This window comes from Artibeus jamaicensis, unplaced genomic scaffold, assembly GCF_021234435.1.
Source record: "Artibeus jamaicensis isolate MK-2021 breed Jamaican fruit bat unplaced genomic scaffold, CSHL_Jam_final contig_311, whole genome shotgun sequence".
NCBI classification, from domain to species: Eukaryota; Metazoa; Chordata; class Mammalia; order Chiroptera; family Phyllostomidae; genus Artibeus; species Artibeus jamaicensis.
In genome coordinates this window covers 2,284,263-2,296,085 of record NW_026521717.1, presented here as the reverse complement: position 1 = coordinate 2,296,085, position 11,823 = coordinate 2,284,263, and the positions used below count along the sequence as shown (strand labels likewise).

At 37.3% G+C, this 11,823-nt stretch overlaps 1 pseudogene; it reads left to right on the top strand.

The window, feature by feature from the left end:
* The first annotated feature begins 9,498 nt into the window (after window positions 1-9,498).
* On the top strand, window positions 9,499-9,567 carry LOC119052726 (uncharacterized; annotated as a pseudogene).
* Window positions 9,568-11,823: the final 2,256 nt, after the last annotated feature.

Below are 11,823 nucleotides of genomic sequence, written 5' to 3'. Positions count from 1 at the left end.
TGAATATATGAAGTTGATCTTACGGTGCCAGTTAAGGAAACAGGCCTGAAAATCTTGTATAGAAAACAGCACTGAGATGCTACAAGCAGGATATACAGGGGTGGGAAAAGTAGGTTTATAGTTGTTCATACGTAAGAATACATAGTACAAGAATAACAATACAAGAATAAACCGTTTTGTGTACTAACAATTATAAACCTACTTTTGCCTACCCATTATGTCTGTGGTATAACAAAGGACATATAATTTGCTCTTTGCCTGGTTCCCAGCACAGAATTCCTAAAACCCTTGGAATTTCCTGGGTTGATAAGAGTGTGTTGGGAACCGCCCTGCCTGGTTTCAGGAATTGTAACTGCCTCCCATGGTTAAGTAAGCAACCTTCAGAATGCAGGCCACAGGAGACAAAGCTTGTCTCTGGCAGCAAGTGCTGCTTCTGCTTCTTCCCCTGCCCCCAAAGCATGGTTGATGTCCATGTTGGGTATGACCCCTCAGAGAGGGGCAACCTAGGCCAGACACAATCACTTGAGAGGCCATCATGGAAGGTCTTGGCGGGGCTGTGACAAAGAGGGAGCGATGGACCCTCATCCATCCCAGCTATTGTGACATAGCCCAAGTCCCCATTTCCATCTGGGAGAAGTGCTGCCTGGATCTAATCCATTTAAGACTAAAAACCTATGATGGGGAAGGCAGTGCATCCCTGAGCTGGAAAGGGTGGGTATCCAGGGTAAATCAGGAATAAGAAAGAATATGTAAAAATGCTGTGAAACCTGCTTTGTTTAGAATGCTCTCATTTCAACGATAAGGGTCTAGGCAAGAAGTTTGTTCCTCAAAGTTTTATGGCTCATTAGCCATCTGACCCTGACTGAGAATAAGCCCTCATAGTTCTTTGAATGCTTTCTATTGTTTGATCCTTACCTGTATTCCTGTGCAAACGAACCCAATAAAAGCCCCTTGAGCAGGGGGCTCAAGGCCCTTCCCCTTTGAGGGATCGACCACCTTTCCTCCCCAAGCAGATTATGTCTTGGTAGTGTTTACTTTCATCCATGGTGGACTGGGGGGACACTGCAGGCAAAGTTGCCCCCACAAGAGTGTCTTTTGCTATTCATCATCAGCCCTTGAATTCATAATGTGGCAACTCATAGTAGGGCCCTTAGATAGCTTCAGGATGAGAGCTGCTCACCAGAAAGTCCAAGGGAAGAAACTGGAGGCTGGAGATTGAGTTCAATCGCCAATGGCCAATGATTTGATCAATTATGTTTACACAATGAAACTTTAATAAAAACTCTTGAACAATGATACTTGGTAAACTTCCTGGTTGGTGAACACACTAAAGTACTGAGAGGGTGATGTGTCTGGAGAGGGTGCAGAAACTCGTTACCACCCACCCCTATACCTTGCCCTATGCATCTCTTCCTTTTGACTGTTCCTTCATTGTATCTTTAAGAATAAAATTGTAATTGTAAGTATAGCACCTTCCTGAGTTCCATGAGTAGTTCTAGCAAATTACTGAACCTTAAAGGGAATTGTGGAAACCTCTGAATTTGTAACTGACCAGGCAGAATTGTGGATAGCCTGAGGGCCGCATTTGCAGCTGGTGTCTGTAGTGAGGGCAATCTTGTGGAAATGAACCCCTAACTGGTGATGTCTGTGTTAACTCCAGGTGGTGTCAAAATTGAATTGAATTCTAGGACACTCAGTTGATGTCAGAGAATTAGAGAACTGATTGGTGTTGAAAACAAAAACCCAAAGAATTTTCTCAATAGCAAATAATCAGTTAAATCAAGCTCAGGGCAGAGACAGAATACTCTAAAATGGAGTGGTATAATTTACTCTGTGACTACTGAGAGAGCCAACATTTCTAACCATTAAAAAAAAGAATACAGAAAATTCTTACTTATGGTGTAATATAGGAATTGCCCCAATATTGTTTGCTGAGGTCATATGAACCCACTTTACTTTGAATAAGAAGGTATATAATTTATTTTAAAAGCCACATCTGAAATTTTTCATAAGGAATCTGCTTCTTTTGAAAAAATTTATTTAAACTCTCTTTCCTCAAAAAGAAAATAGATAAGAGGGGTACTTCCCCAAACTGGAATTGTCTTCTGGAGGGTGGGTCTCTTGTAGTACAGGCTTCCCTCACTAGCATTGCACTAGCTGGCATTGTTGTGAGAGGCTGCCTTCAGCTTCAGTGAGGTTTTTTTTTAAGACTCTTTCAAAGCATTTGACCTTTTCATGATGGGTGATTTATGAGTGCCCCTGCCACACTGCATTCACTGTTCAGTAGTTTTTGACCAAAAATGGAATGACCCCTGTACCCCACCCTCCCTATTCACTCAATCTTGCCCTGAACAATGCTTTTTTATTTTCCTGGATGAAAAAAGTCCTCAAATGGAAACATTTTGCCAATGTGGAAGAGGTAAAACAAAAAACATCAGAAGCACTGAAAGGCATCAAAATCAACAAATTCAAAACTGTCCTGAGCAGTGGAAAAAACATCTTGATAGGTATATTGTATGAAATGGAGAGTACTTTGAACATAACCGGTTTAAACATGTAATAATAAATATAGAATTTTATAAATAAATTCTTTTTTCTTGGATCCCTCTTGTACATATATATTGAAGAAGGTTTGTAAAAAATTTCATGCGATGAGAAAAATGTATTATATAAACATTTATTTTATAAGTGTTCTGTCTACTAACTTATTGTCCAAGAGCCCACTGCAATATATAGCACTGTAAATGTCCAGTGAAAGATAAAGAATACTTGGCCTTAAATTGCTGCTTGTGTAGTCAAAATACTTTGGCAAAAGTGGAAAATATTGGGTTGGCCAAAAAGTTTTTTCAGTATTTTTTATAAAATACAATATACATTTTCCATTTTCACCAATAGCTTTATTGATTTGGATATATTGAGTATGTCAGCTGTCTCCCACAATGGTAAAAGAGATATTGTTATCAATTAATGTCTCTATTTGATCACTATCAACTTCAACTGGTCCACCTGACCAAGGAGAATTCATTCAGCAAGGAATCACTAGCACAGGACTTTTGCCAAGATGGAGGCATAGGTGGAAGCACTGTGCCTTATTGCACAACCAAGTTTAAAAACAACAAAGTTTTAGCAACAAAACACAGCCAAACCACAGAAATTGAACTATACGGAAGGCTGATAACAACGAACCCTTCAGCCAAACTGGTAAGAGGGGCAGAGCCAGCAGCAGAGTGGGGTTGAGTAAGAAAGATCCACCCGACCGACCCAGGTGTGTGACCCAGGAACGCCAGCAGCCATGGGCGGATCCCAGGTGTGGAGTAGCGGGCAGACCCACTGAGGGTGCAAGGTGGTGGTCTCACTGAGGGCTGACCATGGTCACACATTCGCATGCAGATAGACCAGTGAAGGAGAGAGCGGTGAGACAGACTGTGCAGGCCCCAGGGGCAGGAAGCAGCAGAGGGGACCGCTTGTCCCTCTCTGACCCCACCCCCACATATAGCATCACAAACCAGTGACCTTGGTGGCCTCTCTCTGACCTGCCCCCACATACAGCATCACAAACCAGCAACCTGGGTGGCCCTGCCCTGGTGAACGCCTAAGGCTCCGCTCCTCATACATAACACGCATGAACAGATCAAAACATGGCTCAAGAACAACTCAGAGCCCCAGAGCTGATAAATCTAAGCCATGAAGAAATAGCCAAAGTTTCAGATGCACAGTTCAAAACACTGGTAATCAGGATGCTCACAGAACTGGTCTATTTTAGTCACAAATTAGAGGAACAGATGAAGGCTAAACTAATTGAAATGAAGGGAAATACACAGGAAACCAATAGTAATGGAAAGGAAACTGGTACTCAAATCAAAGGAGTGGACCAGAAAGAGGGAAAAAATGACCAAATAGAAAAGGATGAAGAAACAAGAATTCAAAAAAATTAAGAGAGGCTTAGAAACCTCCAGGACATCTTTAAATGTTCCAACATCCGAATTATAGGGGTACCAGAAGGGGAAGAGGAACAGCCACAAGTGGAAAACTTATTTGAACAAATAATAAAGAAGAATTCCCCCAATCTGGCAAAGGAAATAGACTTCCAGGAAATCTAGAAAGCTCAGAGAGTCCCAAAGAAGTTGGACCCGAGAAGGAACACACCAAAGCACATCATCATTATATTAGCCAAGATTAAAATAAAGGAAAGAATCCTAGAAGCAGCAGGAGATACAGGAACAGTCACCTACAAAGGATTTCCCATCAGACTGTCACCTGATTTCTCAAAAGAGACCTTACAGGCAAGAAGGGGCTGGAAAGAAGTATTCCAAGTCATGAAATCCAAAGACCTACAACCAAGATTGCTCTATCCAGCAAAGCTTTCATTTAGAATGGAAGGGCAGATAAAGTGCTTCTCAGATAAGATCAAATTCAAGGAGTTCATCATCACCAAGCCCTTATCATATGAAATGTTAAAGAGACTTACCTAAGAAAAAGAAGATAAAAAAGATGAACAGTGAAAGGACAGCAAACTCACAGTTATTAACAGCCACACCTAAAACAAAAGCAAACTAAGAGGACAGACAGCTAGATCAGGAGCAGAACCATAGAAATGAAGATCACATGGAGGGGTAAGCAACAGGGGAGTAGGAGAAGGAGAAGGGGGGAGAAGGTACAGAAAATAAGTAGCATAGACAGTAGGTAGAAAATAGATAGGGGGGAGGGCGAGAATAGTATGGGAAATATAGAATCTAAAGAACCTGAGACACTTGGTCATAAACTAAAGGAGGGAATGGAGGGGGAGGGGGTAAAGGGGGGAGGGGAATAAAGGGGGGAGTAGAACAACTGTAATGGCATAATCAATAAATTATATTAAAAAAATAAATCACTAGCACAAAACTTCACAAACCACTTTTGACACATTTGATCACCTTCCTCATACACTGCACAAATGGTTTTTTGCATTTCATCTGCATTTTACTGTGAAATAATAAAGCATAATATGCACTTATTTTCTTCCATCTTCAGTAATAAAATGGCTGCACAAAACTTCAACAGTTTTGATATATTTTTAAAATGCATGCTGATATGACAGCTGTCACAATACAGTTTAACAAAATTCTTTTGAATGAAGTTAAAGACAACTAAGTACTACTGGAGCCATCTTATGGAAAAAAACAAACACACTTTTTGGCTAACCTATTTTAAGATGAAGGAGAGGAGGGAAGAGAGAGACAGGAGAGGTAGGAGGGAGGCAGGGAAGGAAAGGGAGGAAAAAGTCAGCCTTCCCCCTGCACTGACCCACATAGTAGAAGGCTTCCCCATTGATCTGTAGTCATTCTTTTTGTCAGGTATTAATGTGATTTAATGAAACATCAACCTCTGTTTTGATCTGTTGCTGCTGCAGCACCCTCAATTTATTAGGCACTTGCTTGCATTTTAAAACAAAACAATGCTTTGAAGGATGATTGGCCTCTGGTGATCAAAGCAAATTTCATTAGCTGAATAATTTGACTTATAGCTGGGCTATAATACAGAATTGGGAAAAATGTAATGTCTGTATAAAAATACCTGCCAGAGGCCTTTCAATAGCATTTATTTTTCTTCAAAAGGTAAAAGGAAGACAGGGTGGCTAAGTAATTTCTTATCTAATTGAAAAACCTGATGTCCAGAAACCATTCAGAAAATTTTCTTATAAACCAAAAATTTTTAAAAACCTTTCAAATGGTACCATATAAACTGAACAGCCTTAACAGAACTGAAATAGCTTAGAAAAACAAGTAAACTACATAGTTCTTTTAAAGCTCACTTAAATACATGAATTTAAATATTATTTAAATCAAGAAATTCTTGATGATTTAATAATTGATAATCCAAATCATTAATTTATAAGGACCTTACTTTTCCAGAATCTTCTTTCCTTGGCTGCATTTTGGCCATTTTACTCCTTTTAGTCTCAACCACTGAATTTGAGCAAGGAGTGCAAGAGAAGATCTCGCTCAAATTATCCTACTCAGTCTTTTTAAAAATAATTTGGTTACTTGATGAGAAAGTCTAAACCATGGACTAATATAGGTTTTCAGATTTTCCGTTTTTATTTTATATTATTTCACTACTCTTCAGTTACTGCTTGTTAAGGGGGAAAACAGTAGAAGTCATTTGTATTAATTTTACAATGAAAATTTGTAAATATGCTTTTAATCAGGCAAATTGAAAGAAAATCACTTTTAAATAACTATCAAATAACCAGGATAAGATAAAAAGGAACAAATTCCTCAATATAAATGCCATTTTATATAAAATATTATAGCACTGACATTTCCCTGCAATTTTGTCTTAGATCTGTACTTTATTTTATCTATGTAAATACAACATCCACTGTAAAAGTGGAGAGGGGTAAATTTTTAATAACTTTTGCTACATGCACTATAGATGATCAACAATTGAAAAAGTCAGATGACATTTCCATTAAAGTCACTTAATATAATTGCATAAAGAGCAAATTTAAGAATTTACAAGTGGCTAACCCACTGCCTCAATAATTGAGTAACTCAAATTTTAGACCATTGAAAACTCTGAAACCAAAGAAAAAGAAATTATGACTGTGGACTACAGCATCAGCTCCTGTCTGAGTCTCCAGCCTGTCCTTCCTGATGGCCTGCCTTAGTGTTTTGGGACTTGCCCAGACAGCCTCCACATTTGTGTTAGGTCAATTCATGTGATAAACTTTTTAATATATATATCCTACTGATTCTGTTTCTCTGGTTGAAACTTGACTGATATTATTTCCAACAGTCTTACCATCTGTCTGCACACTCCTTCCCCCACACTTTTCCCCTCTTGAAAAATTTTTCCTCACATCCCACCCTCCAATCTTCCTTGGCACCAAAAAGGAAGACATATCATAGACAGAAAAATCCATTACTATGAGCAACTTTAAACCACAAGTGTTTTAAACTTTTTCACTTCATTTTTTCTCTCCTCATTATTTCACTATAAATTTTTTCAAACTGAGGGAAAGTTGAAAATGTTTATACTAAACACCTATACAACCTAGATTCTGTCATTAACACTTTTTACACTTACTTCATCTGTTATATGTCCATCCATGTGCCTCTCTACTCATCCATCAATCTACTTTATTTTTGATGCATTTTAAAGTAAGCTGCAGACATCAGTACCCTTCTCACTAAGTGCTTCAGCATGTATATCTTTAATTAGAATTTAATATTTCTTTGTAGCTTTTCAAAAAAAATTTATACAATGAAATGCCAAAATGTAAGTATACCATTCAATGAGCTCTTTTTGTTCTTATATTCGTGGTGGTTGTTTCTTTTAAAGACTATTGTTAGGGAAGTTTTAGTTTCATAGCAAAATGGAGAAGGCACAGAGATGTCCTATGTGCTCGCTGCCTTCACATTTGTAGAGACCCCCCCATTACGAACCTCCCCCACCATAGTCAGACATTTGTTACATTTGATGAGTTTCGACAAATGTATAATGACAGGTATCCATCATTATGGTATCACACCCAGTATTTTCACTGCCCTAAAAAATACTATGTTCCACCTAATTATCCCTCATTACTGGTCTTCCCAACCCCTGGCAACCACTGATCTTTTTACTGTCTCCATAGTTTTGCTTTCTATTCAATTAGTTTTGACAAATGCATTCAAAAGTATGACCTGATGGCACATTTGCATTACTGTAGAGTTTCCATATGTTTCTTCACAGTCAATCTTTGTCTCACCTCATCAGAAGCACCAAATGGTATGATTTCTTTTCCTCCTCAGATTCGTTTCACTTGTTCAAGAAATTCACAAAAGTAGAATTAGAGAGTATGTACTCTTTTGTGTCTGACTTCTTTCATTCAGTGTAATGTTTTTGAATTTCATCCATGCTGTGTGTACCAATTTTTCTGTTTTGCCATTAAGAAACATTTATTTGTATGAATATACCACAGTATGTTTATACATTCTCCTATTCATGGATATCTTGGGTTTTGGTTATTATAAATAAATCTGCTATAAGCATTTTTATATAAAAAATAAATAGAAACTTACTATATTGTAAGTTCCACTTTTCACATGAACAAATATTTATTGGACAACTACCATGTACAAAGCATTGTTCCAGGCACTGATGTCAAGGAGCTTGAAATCCAATAGTACAACAAAAGATGTGTATAAAATATTACTGTAAAAAATAAAAGAACTATAGAATAATATGACGTTGGCCCTTGTGGGTGTGGTTCAGTGGATTGAGTGCCAGCCTGTGAAGCAAGGGGTCACTAGTTCTATTCCCAGTCATGGCACATGCCTGGGTTGTGGGCCAGGTTCTTAGTAGGGGGCACATAAGAAGCAACCACACATTGATGTTTCTCTCTGTCTCTTTCTCTCTCCCTTCCTCTCTAAAAATAAATAAATAAAATATTTCAAAAAAAGAATAATGTGAAATTGAGTGTATCAGAAGAGGTTTTAGGAAGAAGACTATAAGTGCATAAACTTTTAAAAAGTATGTTTGAACTATATTTCACAGAATTTTTAATAGGGGGAGGTCTCTATCGACTTTGAAAATAATAAAGGAGAAATCACTGAAGGATTTTGAATAGGGAAGAAATTATCAGAACTGTGTTTTAGCTAGGTTCTTGCAGATGCTGTGGCATATTGAAGAGAGGATAGCCTGGAATTGAGATACTGGTTAAAAGGCCATTATATCCATGTGTAGTAACAGAGACTCTGCCCAAAGATGGGGACAATGAGGAAGGGGAAAATATATTAATTGCAAACAGAGATATAGAACTTAGTTGCCAACTATTTTTTAATGTATCCTCTAATTCAGCTATTTTCAACCTTTTTTATCTTTCAGCAAAATAAACTAATTACTAAAATTCTATAGCACACCAAAATATATTTTAGTTATATTTTATTGATCGTGGTATTAATAAATAACAAAGTTGTTCATAATGAATACCATAATCAATACCAAAGTTGTCCCAATTTTTCCGCTTTGCCTTCCCCACCCAGCACACCCCTACTCCCTTAGGCAATCCCTACTACAGTGCTCATGTCGATGGTTCATGCATATAAGTTCTTTGGATACTTCATTTCTTATACTGTACTTTACATCCTCATGGCTATTCTGTAACTATTTGTACTTCTTAATCCCCTCAACTCTTCATCCATTCTCCCCACATTTCCTCCCATCTGGCAATATTTTTCTTAAGTAAGTTCCATTAACATTTCATGTAATAATGGTTTGGTAATGATGAAGTTGTTTAGTTTTTTCTTGTTCGGGAAGTTTTTGATATGCCCTTTGATTTTAAATGATAGCTTTGCTGGGTAGAGCAAACTTGGCTGTAGGCCCCTGCTTCTCATGACTTTGAATATTTTTTTACCAGTCTCTTCTAGTGTACAAAGTTTCTTCTGAGTAATAAGCTGACAGTCTTATGGGAATTCCCCTGTAGGTAACTAACTTCTTTTCTCTTGCTGATTTTAAGATTCTCTTTAGTGCTCCCTTCAGAGAATATTAGCATGGCCCTTGCTCAAGGATGACACAAAAATTCATGAAAATTTCCATATTTTCTTACACCTCCACCAAACCAACTCTTCAAGACATGCTAAAGGGACTGCTTTAGGAAAGGAAGGAAAAGAGAGAGACAGAGAGGAACACAGGTACAAAAATGGCAATGAATAAGTACCTATCAATAATAACCTTAAATGTAAATGGACTAAATGCTCCAATCAAAAGACACAGAATAGCTGAATGGATAAGAAAGCATGACCCACACATTTGCTGCCTACAAGAGACCCACCTCAGGACAAAAGACCTACACAGACTAAAAGTGAAGGGCTGGAAACAAATTTTCCAAGCAAATGGACAAGGAAAAAAAAGCCGGGGTAGCAATATTAATCTCAGACAAAGTAGACTTTTAAAAAAGGGCCATAAAGAGATACCCAGAAGGTCACTTCATAATACTCAAGGGAAGAATCTACAAAAGAAATATAAACATCATAAACATATATGCACCCAACATAGGAGCACTGAAATATATTTTTAAAATTTTAGAGGACTTCAGGAAAGATATTGACAGCAAACAATTAGAGTAGGGGATTTTAACACCCCACTGTCAAAAATGGACAGATCTTCCAAACAAAATAGCTATAAAGATATTGTGGAATTGAACAACATCCTAGATGAAATGGACTTAACTGATATATATAGAGCCCTTTATCCCAAAGAGCTAAATCCACATTCTTTTTAAATGTGCTTGGAACATTTTCAAAGATAGACCAAATGATAGGACACAAAACAAGCCTCAACAAATTCAAGAAAATTGAAATCATACCAAGCATCTTCTCTGACCACAAGGGACTGAAACTGGGAACCAACCCCAGGAGAAAAAACCCAAAACACTCAAAATCATGGAGATTGAATAGCATGCTATTAAACAATGAATGGGTCAAAAACGAAATTAGGGAAGAAATCAGGAAGTTTCTGGAAACAAATAAAAATTAACTCAAAACAACCCAAAACTTATGGGGCACAGTGAAGGCAGTCCTGAGAGTGAAGTTAATGGCAATACAGGCTTACCTAAAAAAGATAGAAACATTTCAAACAAACAACCTAACCTTATGCCCACAAGAACTGGAGGAACAACAACAAAGACAGCCCAGAGCAAGTAGAAGGAAGGAAATAACCAAGATCAGAGCAGAATTAAATGACATAGACACTAAAAGCACAATTCTAAGGATCAATGAATTCAGGAGCTGTGTTTTTGTAAAGATAAACAAAATCTACAAGCCTTTAAGAAGGCTCATCAAGAAAAAAAGAGAGAGGACCCAAATAAACACAATCAGAAATGAAAAAGGAGAGACTACAACTGGCACTACAAATAAACAAGGAAAGAAAAGAAAAAATAAATAGAAAAATGCACAAAAATCATAATTAATCTAGTCAAAAAGAAAAAAATGAAGCAATAAAAGTAATAAAATAAAAAAAATTGCCAACTCAAAAAAAAAAGGAAATTACTATGAAAAACTGTATGCCGAGAAATTTGAAAACTTAGGTGAAATGGACAAATTTCTAGAAAAATATAATCTTCCAAAACTCAAGAAAGAAGAAGGAGAAAGCCTGAATAGACCAATCACAGCAGATGAAATTGAAGGAGTAATCAAAAAACTCCTGACACAGAAAAGCCCTGGACCAGATGGTTTCACAGGAGAATTCTACAAAACATTTAAGGAAGAGCTAACTTCTGTCCTTCACAGACTATTCTAAGAAATGCAAAATGATGGAAGACTCCCAAACTCTTTCCAGGAAGACCCCAACATCATCCTTATGCTGAAACCAGATAAAGACACAAAAAAAACAACAAACAAACTTCAGGCCAATATTGCTGATGAACATAGACGCTAAAGTTTTCAACAAAATATTGGCAAACTGCATCCAACATTATATCAAAAAGATTATACACCATGACCAAGTGGGATTCATCCCAGGGATGCAAGGATGGTTCAATATTCTCAAATCAGTAAATGTAATACATCACATAAACAAAAACAAAGACAAAAATCACATGATCATATCAATAGATGAGGAAAAAGCTTTTGATAAGGTACAACACCCATTTATGATAAAAACACTCAGCAAAGTGGGAATAGAGGGAGCATTCCTCAATATAGTAAAGGCCATATATGAGAGACCTACAGCCAACATCATACTCAACAGGCAAAAACTAAAATCTTTCCCACTAAGATTAGGAACAAGACAAGGATGTCCACTTTCACCACTTCTATTCAATATAGTATTGGAAGTTTTAGCCACAGTGATCAGGCAAGA